This window comes from Numenius arquata, chromosome W, assembly GCF_964106895.1.
Source record: "Numenius arquata chromosome W, bNumArq3.hap1.1, whole genome shotgun sequence".
In the NCBI taxonomy this organism is placed as follows: Eukaryota; Metazoa; Chordata; class Aves; order Charadriiformes; family Scolopacidae; genus Numenius; species Numenius arquata.
In genome coordinates, this window is record NC_133615.1 from 28,696,447 (window position 1) to 28,711,778 (window position 15,332).

Here is a 15,332-nt window from a genome sequence, read left to right on the forward strand (position 1 = left end):
GAGGGGCAACGGGCACAAGCTGGAACATAGGAAGTTCCATTCAAATATGAGGAAGAACTTCTTTACGGTGAGGGTGACAGAGCCCTGGAACAGGCTGCCCAGGGAGGTTGTGGAGTCCCCTTCTCTGGAGATTTTCAAGACCCGCCTTGATGCAGTCCTGAGTAATGTGCTCTAGGCAATCCTGCTTTGGCAGGGGAGTTGGACTAGACGATCTCTAGAGGTCCCTTCCAACTCTGACAATTCTGTGATTCCGTTATCTCTCCATCTGCAATCCAGGGTATTTTGGCCTTGGTTGTTCTGAGATCAAATTCTGAAAGAACACGCTATCACAGTAATAACAGCATAGCCATAATGCTGGTTTAACATATTCATTCAAATATTGCCCAAGTAGTTGTAGGTGGAGGTGTTAGCCCCAATTCAGGTTTGGGTAAACTGAGGCACAGTGAAGTTAAAGAGGAATGTAGCCTGGAATAGACTCTGGGAGTTGTGACCTTTTGCCTTGCAGTGAAACACAGAAGAAATCACAGTCCTTTCTTCTGGGTTTGGACTTTTCTACGGTGCTTTCAGAGCCCTAGTCCATAATCTTGACTCCAGAGAGCTCTGCACAGGCTGCTTAAATTATATTAAAGCACAAGATTTGGAGTTCAGTTCACTCAGAAAATGCATGTGTATGTCTGTGTGTTTGCGTATGGATATGTGCAGCATGTGGGTGTGATTCCTTAAATACAAGGCAAAGTGCCTATCACAAAGAATAGACCTTAAAAGGGGTTTCTCAGCTGTAAGTGAGAAACCAAATCTGGGAAGAAAAAAATAAAGCAAAAAGGCAATGTTCCCATCACCACCAGCAACTCAAATTAAAAAGCAAATGTCTGTGTAAGAAAAAGAAAGCTTTGGAAATACAGGCATAAAAGACATTTGTTGTGAAATGCTCCCCCCACTCCTGTCCCCAAGAGATAAGGAAATGAGCTGGATGCTGGGAGAACTTCAGGTTGGATTCAGGCAACAGAAACATTTTCAGGTCAAACTTCATTTGATGTTAGCTTGAATTCCTCCATTAACTGGCACTGGGCAATGGTGCCACTGCCATCACCCTCCAAACCCTTGTGTCCCCACAACAGCTCAAGGCAGATGCAGGCAGGCACCCATGGGCAGGCAGCCCTTTCATGCCTTCCCCTCCAGCAAACACCACCACCAAAATGGCACCCAACCCTCTGCTTTACGTGAGGTCCTGGTGTGTGATGGCATCTCCATCCCAAGAGCCTGGCACTGCTTTCCAGGGAGCAAACCTGCAAGAGGGCTTGGGAAAGAGGAGAAACTGCTTCCCCCCAGGAGAGCATCTATGACCCAGGACCCTGCCAGGACTCTCCACTGCTCTGGTTCACTTTATGGATGAGTGGGGAGCCAAGCAGGCAGTGTTGCCAACATCTGAGGATCTGAGGTGGCTGACAGCCGTCAATCAATGTTAATACAAGTGAGAGAGACCCAAACAAAAGGCGCACCAGCAAGAGTGGTGGGTGCCTAGCATGGGCAGAGGGAAACCAACTGAAGTATTTAAAATGCCAGAGAGAGTGTGAGAGAGTATTTTTTCCTTGTCTTTGGTGGAGTTGAGGTCACTGCCTCATCTCCATTCCCATCACCCAGTGAGTCCTCAGAAATCGCTGCATGGTGCTGGATCCAGCCCAGCACTGAGCGCTGCCTTGGAGATGCTGAAGGGCTGGCAGGATGAGGACTGCTGCTGATTTACTTCCTCACTAGTGTTTGGGCGAGCAGCAAGGTAGGAAAGGGGGGATGATTGAAAGGAGTGGCGAGAGAAGAATAAAGGGGGAAGAAAAGATAATAAGAAAGCCCCCACTGCCCTCTGCCATTGTGCTGTTCACTAGAAGGCTCCCTACAGAATTATGATGTTGTCTTGCAGGGAAGCATGTAATAACTGAAAATACAGTGTCAAAAGGAATTTTTCAGGCTTTGACAGCTCATAAATTACAGTTCATTGACTTCTTTCTGGGTCTAGATCTAAAATAATAGGCAGGCAGATATATATTTCTTTTGCTCCTTTCTCCTGAGCAGTAGCAGTTGTGGAAGTGATGCAGTTTCTTGTGTCTCCATCTGCCCCTTCCCTCCCTCCCTTACAAGCAGTCTCACCCCAATGCAGATCAGATCAACTCACTCTCAAACCCCAGGGTGTAGCAGAACTGTCCTCCCAACACCGCCTCTACCTAGCACACAAACAGGGAAAGCAAAGGCAAAAAAAATCACTATTCCTATAGCAAATGCTGTCTTTACAGAACCAAGCCCTTTCAGAGGTGATATTTGGCAGAAAATGGTCATAGGCAAGTAAAGGTCAGAGATGCTCAGGTACATCAGTGATGGCTGTAGCATTTGAAGTGAAAGCAAGTGAGAAGAATAGGCCTGCCTTCTAAATAAATCAAAATGAGATGAGATGGCCATCGATGAACAGATGTGCATTGCCCTTTCCATGAAACTGTAGATGCTCACCTATAGTGAGAATAAAGGTGACTATGTGAATGGATGGATGGATAGATGGATAGACAGACAGTTGCATATAAAGGCAAACAGACTAGACAAGAGATCATAGCTCCAGAAGGTAGTCATATTCTTAAAGGGATTACACTCTGCCTGCCTGAAATCTCTTGCAGATGCTTCCATTTGGATGCAATGTTAGCCTGCATGAAAAATCTGCTGGTCTCAGCTGAACAGCTACCAGCATTTTGCTGCTAGGAGAAATGATCCAAGAAGATGTGAAGTTTGCACAGCACTTGCAATGCTCTGGTGAGCAGGGATGCTCAGCACTGCCCTGTACAGCGCACAGGTCTGGAGTTGTTTGGTGGTGCATCAAAGCACAGTAGATAGCTGGAGTGCTGGAGAAGACCTGTCTTTCTTTTGTATGGTGACACATTTATGAGTTTGGGGCAGGACAACCTGAGGTCTGTCTGTGCTGTTGCTCTGCAGTTAGGAGGAGCTCAGCCTGCATCAGTGATAGCTATGAAATTCCTAGGAGGATGTGGATTTGCAACATGTAGATACTCAAATGCGTCAAGTGCTTTTGGGTTCTGTAGTTTGAAAAGGTCTCATGTAAAAAGGGGTTATTACTAATAGTTCCTGCTACACGTGTAGTCTGTAGCCACCTAAGAAGCTAGGGTGAATATTGGGCTGCGTGCTCAGCAGCTCCTGTGAAACAGCAGTCCAGGACACAATGGTTTTTGGGAGGGCAGCAATGACTCAGATCTGGAAGCTGAATATTTCCCTCCTTTGCCATAGTAACACAGCAAAAGGGAGTGAAAAGCACAGAGCCAGAAGGAACATGGGTCCTGGCTGCCCTTATGGAGGTGTGTGAAGGGACGAGTGTGATAATCACGCATTTGAATCATCGGAAAGTTTGCGCTCTCACTACCAGCTGCGTTAGCGCTGGCGATAAAGGGCAGCCACATCCCTCTGAGAAAGCAGCTCCTTGTGAATCATAGAATCATAGAATGGTTTGGGTTGGAAGGGACCTTAAAGATCATTGAGTTCCAACACACCTGCCATGGTCAGGGACACCTCCCACTAGACCAGGTTGCTCAAAGCCCCATCCAGCCTGGCCTTGAACACCTCCAGGGATGGGGCATCCACAACTTCCCTGGGCAACCTGTTCCAGTGCTTCACCACTCTCACAGTAAAGAATTTCCTCCTAATATCTAATCTAAATCTCCCCTCTTCCAATTTAAAACCATTACCCCTTGTCCTGTCACTACATTTCCTGACAAAGAGTCCCTCCCCATCTCTCCTGTAGGCTCCCTTCAGATATTGGAAGGCTGCTATGAGGTCTCCCTGGAGCCTTCTCTTCTCCAGGCTGAACAACCCCAGCTCTCTCAGCCTGTCTTCATAGGGGAGGTGCTCCATCCCTCTGATCATCTTTGTGGCCCTTTGCTGGACCCATTCCAATAGGTCCATGTCCTTCCTGTGTTGAGGACTCCACATCTTTACACACTTTTAGGAGGAAGCGCCCCAGGCTCTTTCATGCCTGTTCAGCAGAGATGAGCTTGATTGTGTTAAGGTCTCACTAAAGATACTTGCATGGAATTCTAGATGGAAACACTGGATATAGTCCCTACGCATCACCAGAAGCCACAGTAAGACAGAATCTTCATGGTTGGAAAGGACCCCTGAGATCACTGATTCCAACCATACACACACAAAAAAACCCCTACAGTCTCGGCCACTAGAGCATGTCCTGAAGTGCTATGTCTACACGCTTCTTAAATACCTCCAGGGATGGTGACTCAACCACCTCCCTGGGCAGGCTGTTCCAGTGCCTGACCACCCTCTCAGTAAAGTAATTCTTCCTAATATCTAATCTAATTGTCCCCTGCCACAACTTCAGACCATTTCCTCTGGTCCTGTCATTATTCCCTTGGGAGAAGAGGCCAACACCCACCTCTCTACAACCTCCTTTCAGGTAGTTGTAGAGGGCAATGAGGTCTCCCCTCGGCCTCCTCTTCTCCAAACTAAACATGCCCAGTTCCCTCAGCCTCTCCTCATATGACTTGTTCTCTAGACCCCTCACCAGCTTGGTGGCTCTCCTCTGGACACGCTCCAGCACCTCAATGTCCTTCCTGTAGTGAGGGGCCCAGAACTGAACACAGTACTCAAGGTGAGGCCTCACCAGTGCCGAGTAAAGAGGCACGATGACTTCCCTACTCCTGCTGGCCACGCTATTCCTGATGCAAGCCAGGATGCTGTTGGCCGCCTTGGCCACCTGGGCACACTGCTGGCTCATGTTAAGCCAGCTGTCCACCAACACCCCCAGGTCCTTTTCTGCTGGGCAGCTTTCCAGCCACTCTTCCCCAAGCCTGCAGCCTTGCCTGGGGTTGTTGTGACCAAAATGCAGGCACTTGGCCTTATTGAACCTCATCCCATTGGCCTTGGCCCATCAATCCAATCTGTCCAGATCCCTCTGTAGAGCCTTCCTACCCTCAAGCAGATCAACACTTCCACCTAGTCTGGTGTCATCTGCAAACTTACTGAGGGTGCACTCAATCCCCTCATCCAGATCATCGATAAAGAGATTAAACAAGACTGGCCCCAAAACTGAGCCCTGAGGGACACCACTGGTGACCAGCCGCCAAGAAGATTTCACCCCATTAATCACAACTCTCTGGGCACGGCCATCCAGCCAGTTTTTTACCCAGTGAAGAGTACACTTCTCTATGCCAGCTTCTATTCGCAAGCTTCTCCAGGAGAACGCTGTGGGGGACGGTGTCAAAGGCCTTACCAAAGTCCAGGTAGACAACGTCCACAGCCTTCCCCCCATCCAGAAGGTGGGTCACATGGTCATAGAAACAGATCAGGTTGGTCAGGCAGGACCTCCCTTTCATAAACCCATGCTGGCTGGCCCTGATCCCTTGGCTGCCCTGCACTTGCCATGAGAGTTCACTCAAGATGATCCTCTCCATGATCTTTCCCGGTACCAAGGTCAGGCTGACAGGCCTGTAGTTTCCCGGATCCTCCTTCCGGCCCTTCTTGTAGATGGGCGTCACGTTAGCCACCCTCCAGTCATCTGGTACCTCTCCTGTTGACCAGGATTGTTGATAGATAATGGAGAGAGGCTTGGTGAGCTCTCCCGCCAGCTCTCTGAGTACTCTTGGGTGGATCCCATCCGGCCCCATGGACTTATGTGTGTCTAGGTGCAGAAGCAGATCATTAACTACTTCCTCCTGGATTATGGGGGGGTTGTTCTGCTCCCCATCCTTATCTTCCAGCCCAGGAGGTTGTACACCCTGGGGGTAGCTGGTCCGACTATTGAAGACAGAGGCAAAGAAGGCATTAAGTATCTCAGCCTTCTCCTTATCTTTGGTCACAACGTTTCCCCCCACATCCAGTAAGGGATGGAGATTCTCCCTGACTCTCTTTTTGTTGTTGTATTTATAAAAACTTTTTTTGTTGTCCCTTATGTCAGTGGCCAAGTTGAGCTCCAGCTGGGCTTTTGCCTTCCTAATTTTTTCTCTGTATAACCTAACGAGACCTCTAAGAACCACGGCAGGCTGTGGATTTAGTCACCTCTCGGCTTAGCGGTGAGATGCCCTTCACTGTGGGGTTGGGTGAGCTCAGAAAGTGGAAAGCAGAACAGGATCAGGGAGAAAGGGGCTCTGGGGATCTTCCTCAAGCTAAGCACAGGAACAGCAGGAGAGACAGCAGTCCCAGGTGTTTGCTCTGCAGGGAGGCCTCCTGTGCGGTGACACAAGGATGTTTCTCATCGACTGACACCACTAGGGAATGGCCAGCCACTGTGGCATTCCACAAGATCTCCGAGTGCTCCCTGTGCTGACTGCAACGATGCAAGAAGGACAGAAACCCTATTTCAGCTCATCCAGGAGGAAAATAACCGATTCAGTGCTTAAGGCTTCACATTCTGCAGTTACCTAATCTCTGAGTTTGACTGTTTAGAGGGAGGTGCTGTTTAGGTATGCTGATGTCTTGAATGGGGAAAGTATCGGGACTAGGTGCTTAAATCTATTAGCTGTGACTCATTTCATGAAAACCTGTTCTGAGGAAGACACTTATTTGCAATGCATCATTCAAAGGAGTACTGAATACCCCAGCAATGGTGATCCTATCTTGGGTGGTGTGTCTGTATATGTGTGTGTGTGTGACAAGAGTTGTCATTTGCATTTTAGATGACAATTTGTGCAGGATGGATAACTATCAGCCTCTCTCACAGCCTTGCACATATCTGTATTAGCACACTTTATGCTGGAGTTACCATAAAACCAGTGTAAATGAGTTCCAAATAAGTAAATTAATTCTTCAGCAGAGTTGTCAGTCATCTGTCTGCTTCTCAAACCAAGGCCCAGAAAATCTCCCCCTCTAGCTGATGAGATGCCTTTGCCATGACATAGTCCTGACAGCTCCTCACTCCTCCAGCATTGAAGCACTCGATTGCATGTATTGGTATGTGTGCATGTGCGTGTACGTTTAAACCCAAGCAGTTCAAGCAAAATCTGGCACCACCTACTCAGCATCCCTTTGATAACCAAATAAAAATAACCAGAAACCCCCTCCCCAAACTTGTATTAAGGTCCTACTAACCCCTTACTTCCCCGCCCTGCATTGCAGAACACGTTATTTGCCTTGGCATGCAGTGCAAAGGAGTTTTCTCTGCTATATTTTGTTCCACAAGGACTAGCTGTTTCTGAGACTTGGGAAGAGACAAAATATCTGTCACATAGGATGAAAGCCAACATCTAATTCAGGAAAACTGGCAAGGAACTGGTTTGGTGTAAAGCTGTCTTAAAACTCCCTTCTGCTTCTTCTAGAGCACCTGGGAGCTTCTGAAAAGCTTGATCGAAAACAGGCTACCAGATTAAATTCCTATCATCTTTATCCAGTGTTGCTTTAACTATTTCTCATAATGTGCCCACCTTCATTTCTCCTCTGAGTTGTTTCTGCAAACTAAGCATGCGTGATCTGAAAAGGGGTCTGGTTCCTTTGGAGACAATGACTCTGGGGTTCTGGCCCGGCAAAGGACAAGGCAGAAATATCTGCATGCTAGGGAAACCTAAAACCACAAACCTGTGCACATCATCTGGCATCAGGTGCACACAAATACAGAGTTTAGTGAGGTGTGATTAAAGTAGTACTGGAAAGAAAGAAAGAGAGAGAGAGAGAAAAAAAAAGAAAAGAATGAATGTGATGGGGGAAAGCTTGCAGCACTCAGTCCTGCATTTCTCTTCTAGTACAGAGACAAGTGGTGTGGAGGTGTTTGTGTCTAATAAAGTGGAAATACAGAGCCAAGTCAGAGAACAACCTGTTCTTTAATCTCCTTGCTGGTCTGATGGTCTACTGATTCAGGGTCAGGGTCTACACAGGGTGAGGACAAATCCTGGGCAAGAGCAGGAACTCCTTGGTCTCCACATATATTTAGTATTCTGTTGGCTGTGCAGAATAGTTGATACCTTCTAGCAAACTAGAAAGTAAAGAATAAGCAGGGTATTTTGAAACATACTGATTTTCTGTGGTTTTCCTCAATTTCATAGTCACCCTCGCTGACTCCTGGGGTCCCTAAGGAGTAGGAATCTGCAGAGAAGCCAGGCCTTTTGAGCAAGCACATGTTGTTACAACCCCACAGCCAGGCTGAGAAATGCTCCAGTGCTGTGAGTGGGAGGATGCTCTTGGGATATATTTTGGGAATGAATTCAGGTGAGTTGCTCATGTGACTCTTGTGCTGTATCATCTCTCCACACGCAGACAGACATGGGCTCCTGCCATCTTGTAAAGGCACTGAAAGGGTTTGTGCATTGCAGCACTCTGCTTTCTATTGAACGGATCTGGCACATTGCACCAGATGAAGGCAATTTCCCCCCTCTATCTTGGAGGGTCAAAACCAATTAGCATAGTCCTTCCTACCTCCCCCAAGGGCAGGATAGGGTGTAACGTAGCCAAAGACTGATCTTGCAATGCAATACAAATGGGGGTGACACAGCTGAGCCCCTGATGAGATGTTTGCTGACGTGTCAGGAAGGATCATGGCATGCTTCCCTACATGCCCAGGTGGATTGTGGGTATGCCAAAGGAGGCAGGGGACTCGTAACATTTTCTAATATGGCATTTAAGATAAAAAAGAGTGAGCTGAGGCAGACAAAATGAGACAATTTTTCACAAACTGCTTGAAAAACTTTCTGAGATTGGGAAAGAATCTTACTCTTCTCCAGCTCAGACCCAAGTTGCAGCTCAGGCTGAGGTGCCTGCTCAGACCCAAGCTGCAGTTAAGACCAGAGTTGCAGCCATTAAGAAAAAACGCCCTCCTATGAGACCAACCAAAGGGAAACAGGACTCGCTCCGAGGTTTCCTGTGGCTTTGCCTCTGCAATAATGGAGAGGACATGAGGAGATGGGATAAAAAACCTACTTCAGCCCTACAGTCACGAGTGCTTGAGTTGCAAGGTAAAGCAAACAGAAGAAAGGATAGTTACATGAATATGGCTGCTCCAGTTCAGAATATGCACTGCCCCTGTCCAGACAGGAACTCACCTTGCAATTGGAGATGCTGTCCTCAGCATTAGGGTTTCCCTGCCTCCAGCCAGGAGGAGGAGAGGGATAACCGAGTTTATTGGACTGTGTGGATTCGATGGCCTGGCACATTAGAGCCACGAAAGTATAGAGCCCTGGTGGACACTGGTGCACAGTGTACCCTAATGCCATTGAATCATAGAGGGACAGAATCTGTCACTATTGCAGGAGTGACAGGAGGATCTCAAGAACTGACTGTATTGGAGGCCAAAGTGAGCTTGAATAAGAATAAATGGGAGAAGCATCCTATTGTGACTGGCCCAGATGCTCCATGCATCCTTGGCATAGACTACCTCAAGAGAGGGTATTTCAAAGACCCGAAAGGGTATCGGTGGGCTTTTGGTATAGCAGCTGTAGAGACTGAGGGTATTACACAGCTGTCTACCTCACCTGGCCTTTCAGATGACCCTTCTGTGGTAGGATTGCTGAAGGTTGAAGAACAGCAGGTACCACTTGCTACTTCCACGGTGCATCGATGACAGTATCGCACTAACCAAGATTCTTTGATTCCCATCCAGAACCTGATTTGTCGGCTGGAGACCCAAGGAGTGATCAGCAAGACTCGCTCACCCTTTAACAGCCCGATATGGCCAGTGCGCAAGTCTGATGGTGACTGGCGTCTAACAGTAGACTATCGTGGCCTGAATGAAGTCACACCCCCAGTGAGTGCTGCTGTGCCAGATATGCTAGAACTGCAATATGAACTAGAGTCGAAGGCAGCCAAGTGGTATGCTACAATTGACATTGCTAATGCCTTTTTCTCTATTCCTTTAGCAGCAGAGTGCAGGCCACAGTTTGCTTTCACCTGGAGGGGCGTCCAGTACACCTGGAATCGACTGCCCCAGGGGTGGAAACACAGCCCTACTATTTGCCATGGACTGATCCAGACTGCACTGGAGAAGGGTGGAGCTCCAGAACACCTGCAGTACATTGATGACATCATTGTGTGGGGTAATACAGCAAAGGAAGTTTTCAAGAAAGGTAAGAAAGTAATTGAGATTCTTCTGAAAGCAGGTTTTGCTGTGAAAAGAGGTAAGGTCAAGGGACCTGCACGAGAGATCCAGTTCTTGGGAATTAAATGGCAAGATGGCCGTCGTCAGATCCCAATGGAGGTGATTAACAAAATAACAGCTATGTCCCCACCTACTAACAAAAAGGAAACACAAGCCTTCTTAGGCGTTGTGGGTTTCTGGAGAATGCATATTCCAGGTTATAGTCAGATTGTGAAACCTCTCTGTGAAGTGACTCAAAAGAAAAATGAGTTTGTGTGGGGTCCTGAGCAACAACAAGCCTTTGAACAAATTAAACAAGAGATTGTGCGTGCAGTAGCCCTCGGACCAGTCCGAAGAGGACAGGACATTAAAAATGTGCTGTATACTGCAGCTGGAGATAATGGCCCTACCTGGAGCCTCTGGCAGAAAGGACCAGGGGAGACTCGAGGTCGACCCCTGGGATTTTGGAGTCGAGGCTATAAAGGCTCTGAGGCCAACTATACTCCAACTGAGAAAGAAATCCTGGCAGCATATGAAGGAGTTAGAGCTGCTTCAGAAGTAATTGGTACTGAAGTACAGCTCCTCCTGGCGCCCCGATTGCCACTGTTGGGCTGGATGTTCAAAGGTAAAGTTCCTTCTACTCATCATGCCACCGATGCTACCTGGAGTAAGTGGATTGCCTTAATCACACAGCGAGCTCGAATAGGAAATCCAAATCATCCAGGAATTGTAGAAGTGATCACAAACTGGCCCGAAGGCGGAGATTTCACAATGCCACCAGAGGAGGTGGTAACACGTGCTGAGGAAGCCCCACCATATAATGAACTCTCAGATAATGAGAAACAGTATGTTTTGTTCACTGATGGATCTTGTCGTATTGTAGGAAAGCATCGAAGATGGAAAGCTGCTGTATGGAGTCCTACACGATGAGTTGCAGAAGCTACTGAGAGAGAAGGTGAATCAAGTCAATTTGCAGAGGTAAAAGCTATCCAGCTGGCCCTAGACATTGCTGAACGAGAGAAGCGGCCAATACTCTATCTTTATACTGACTCATGGATGGTGGCAAATGCTCTGTGGGGATGGTTAAAACAATGGAAGCAGAGCAACTGGCAGCGCAAGGGTAAACCCATCTGGGCTGCTGAATTATGGCAAGATATTGCTGACCGGCTAGAGAAACTAGTTGTGGAAGTATGCCATGTAGATGCCCACGTACCTATGAGTCGAGCCACTGAGGAACATCAAAACAATCAGCAAGTGGACCGAGCAGCTAAGATTTTCCAGACAGATTTAGACTGGGAACATAAAGGTGAACTGTTCTTAGCTCGATGGGCCCATGACACTTCAGGTCATCAAGGAAGAGATGCAATGTACAAATGGGCTCGTGACCGAGGGGTGGATTTAACCATGGACGATTGTGAAACATGCACCGAAATCAAGCAAGCTAAAAGCTAAAAGGTTAAAACCTTTGTGGCATGGAGGTCAGTGGTTGAAATACAAGTATGGGGAGGCTTGGCAAATCGACTATATCACACTCCCTCAAACCCGCCAGGGTAAGCGTTACGTGCTTACAATGGTGGAAGGAAGTACCGGATGGTTGGAAACCTATGCCGTGCCCCATGCCACTGCCCGGAATACCATCCTGGGCCTTGAAAAGCAAGTCTTGTGGCGACATGGTACTCCAGAAAGAATTGAGTCTGACAATGGAACTCATTTCAAAAACAATCTTATAAGTACTCGGGCAAAAGAACATGGTATTGAGTGGATATATCATATTCCCTATCATGCACCAGCTTCTGGAAAAATTGAACGATACAATGGATTGTTAAAAACTACCCTAAAAGCGATGGGTGGTGGATCCTTTAAAAATTGGGACAAGCATTTAGCGCAAGCTACTTGGTTAGTTAATACCAGGGGATCCATCAATCGAGGTGGTCCTGCTCAATCAGACCTTTTACATATTGTAGAAGGGGATAAAGTCCCTGTGGTGCATGAAAGGAATATGCTAGGGAAAACTGTATGGGTTTTTCCTGCCTCGGGCAAAGGCAAACCCATTCGTGGGACTGTTTTTGCTCAAGGACCTGGATGTACTTGGTGGGTGATGCTGAAGAATGGAGAAGTTCAATGTGTACCTCAAGGGAATTTGACCCTGGGTGAGAATACTTAATTCTGAGTATGATGTTAGTTGTTTATAATACTAACAGTGTTCTATAAGTGTTTTTCAGGATGACACTGCAATGATGAAACCTAGCCGGATTGATCAAGTGGCATCTAGTAAAACTTCTCCGGGATAGACATGTTACCCATGGGCACGAACCACAATGAATTTCACGCCATCTCCTACCCTGAGAACCTGATCTGCTGTGAAATGGACTTAGCTTTTGTATATACAGATAAATCATAACTGAGTGACTTACATATATCTATCTATATATGTATGTGTGTATAGATTTTATAGATGATAGTAGTTGTAATCTAAGCATGATGCAAATGGTATGGAATAAGGGGTGGAACCACCCATTCCACACACAACAGTGAGCATCACAAGGGTCAACACAGACCTTCCCCGCAACATCCCCCTCCTCAGATGCGCTGTGTCATTCTGCTCACTGTAAAAGATAGATATGATCTATCACACAAAGGCAGACATAAGAAAACTCAGAGTTGAGACCCTTTAAAGGTGTAAAGCAGGTATTCACCTGTGAACCTATGGGCTCCTTGAACAAGATGCGGTCTCTGTAACAGTTGTTGTTACAGCACTGAAATGGTCACCTTACTGTGGGAGGCTGAAGTGGAGGAAATCACTACAAGTCCTTTTCAGCAGCAAGAAAGAGTATATAGCCCACATGATTGTGCTGTTGCTGTCTTCTAGACAGATATTTACAATATGCACTTACATGGTACTCTACATTGACAAAAAAAGGCCTTAATTGTATTTGATAATCAAATCTGCTGCTCTACTCAAGTACTATACAGCTGGCAATTCAGAATGAATATAACAAACAGGTTCAATTATTTTTTTTAACGTTCTCCTTGATTTTCCCCTAAACCCAATGCAAAATACAGTAGGTATATATGATCCAGGAGGCGTTCCCAGAGCCAAGATGTTTATATTAATAAAATAGTACTAGAAATGGGATTATGTTGATGGAAATCGGTCCCACTTGCATTCTGAAAATATCTTCTCTTCCATCTTATGAGTAATATTTGAAAAAGAACTGATTTCCCTCTCCGTCTCTCTCTCTCCTCCTCCCTGCTTTCTCTCTGTGTCTATTACAAGGATTTTAATAGAAAGACATTCAAATTTTAACACTCAGCAGCCCATGAGAATCAATTATTTTTTTTCCATTGTTGGTTACCATATTATTTTGTATAATTGTTGATGTCTGTCATCTAAATTATCTCACCCAAAAAGTGATCACACGCATCGAAAAATAAGAAAACAATATTATTTAAAACAATAATAATAAAAAAAAGTCTAACAACCCTTCACAACCCAGACACAACCTAGAGGGAAGGGAAGATTACAAGAATGCCATTATGAGTATGCAGGGTTGAAACGAGGAAAGCCAAGGCCTCCTTGGAATTAAACCTGGCAAGGGATGTCAAGGTCAACAGGAAGGGTTTCTTCAAGTATATCAGAGGCAAAAGGAAAACTAGAGAAAATGGGGGCCTGCTGTTGAATGAGACGGGTGCCATGGTGACAGAGGATGTAGAGAAGGCGGAGTTGCTGAATGCCTTCTTTGCTTCACTCTTTGCTGCTCAGGCCAGACCTCAGGAGCCACAGAATTTGGAAGAATCAGAGAAAGTCTGGACAAAGGAACACTTTCCCTTGCTGGAGGAAGACCAAGTTAAGGAATAGTTAAGTAAACTGGATACCCGCAAGTCCATGTGTCCTGATGGGATGCACCCACAAGTGCTGAGGGAGCTGTCAGAAGTCATTGCTGGGCCTCTCTCCATCATCTTTGAAAGGTCCTGGAGAACAGGCGAGGTGCCCGAGGACTGGAGGAAAGCCAATGTCACTCCAGTCTTCAAAAAGGGCAAGAAGGAGGACCCAGGAAACTACAAACCAGACAGCCTCACCTCCATCCCTGGAAAGATGATGGAACGGCTTGTTCTGGGCGTCATCTCAAAGCATGTGGAGGAAAAGAAAGCTATCAGAAGTAGTCAAGACGGATTCACCAAGGGGAAGTCATGTCTGACTAACCTGATAGCCTTCTATGATGGCATGACTGGATGGATAGATGAGGGGAGGGCAGTGGATGTTGTCTACCTTGACTTCAGCAAGGCTTTTGACACAGTCTCCCACAGCATCCTCATAGGTAAGCTTAGGAAGTGTGGGTTAGAAGAATGGACAGTGAGGTGGATTGAAAACTGGCTGAAAGACAGAGCTCAGAGGGTTGTGATTAGGGGCACAGAATCTAGTTGGAGGTACATAACAAGTGGTTTTTCCCAGGTGTCAGTACTGGGTCCAGTCTGCTTCAATATATTCATCAATGACTTGGATGAAGGGATGGAATGTACCCTCAGCAAGTTTGCTGATGACACAAAACTGGGAGGGGTGGCTGACACACCAGAGGGCTGTGACGCCATACAGCGAGACCTGGACAGGCTGGAGAGTTGGGCAGAAAGGAACCTGATGAAGTTCAACAAAGGCAAGTGTAGGGTGCTGCACCTGGGGAGAAATAACCCCATGCACCAGTACAGGTTAGGGGCTGACCTGCTGGAGAGCAGCTCTGAGGAAAAAGACCTGGGAGTCCTGGTGGACAACAGGATGACCATGAGCCAGCAATGTGCCCTTGTGGCCAAGAAGGCCAATGGCATCCTGGGGTGCATCAAGAAGAGTGTGGCCAGCAGGTCGAGGGAGGTCATCCTGCCCCTCTACTCTGCCCTGGTGAGGCCCCATCTGGAGTACTGTGTCCAGTTCTGGGCTCCCCAGTTCAAGAAGGACAGGCAACTGCTGGAGAGGGTACAGCAGAGGACCACAAAGATGATTAGGGGCCTGGAGCATCTCTCTTATGAAGAGAGGCTGAGGGACTTGGGCCTTTTTGGTCTAGAGAAGAGAAGACTGAGAGGGGACCTCATCAATTCTTATAAATACTTAAAGGGTGGGTGTCAAGAGGATGGGGCTGGTCTTTTTTCAGTGGTGCCCAGGGACAGGACAAGAGGACATGGGCACAAACTTGAATATAAGAAGTTCCACCTGAACATGAGGAGGAACTTCTTTACTTTGAGGGTGGCAGAGCACTGGAATGGGCTGCCCAGGGAGGTGGTGGAG

At 47.0% G+C, this 15,332-nt stretch overlaps 1 protein-coding gene across 48 annotated transcripts in view; it reads right to left on the reverse strand.

Moving 5' to 3' along the window:
* Nucleotides 1-15,332, reverse strand: part of LOC141476573 (CUGBP Elav-like family member 4) — an 800,950-nt gene that overhangs the window by 178,474 nt on the left and 607,144 nt on the right. The window lies entirely within an intron of this gene.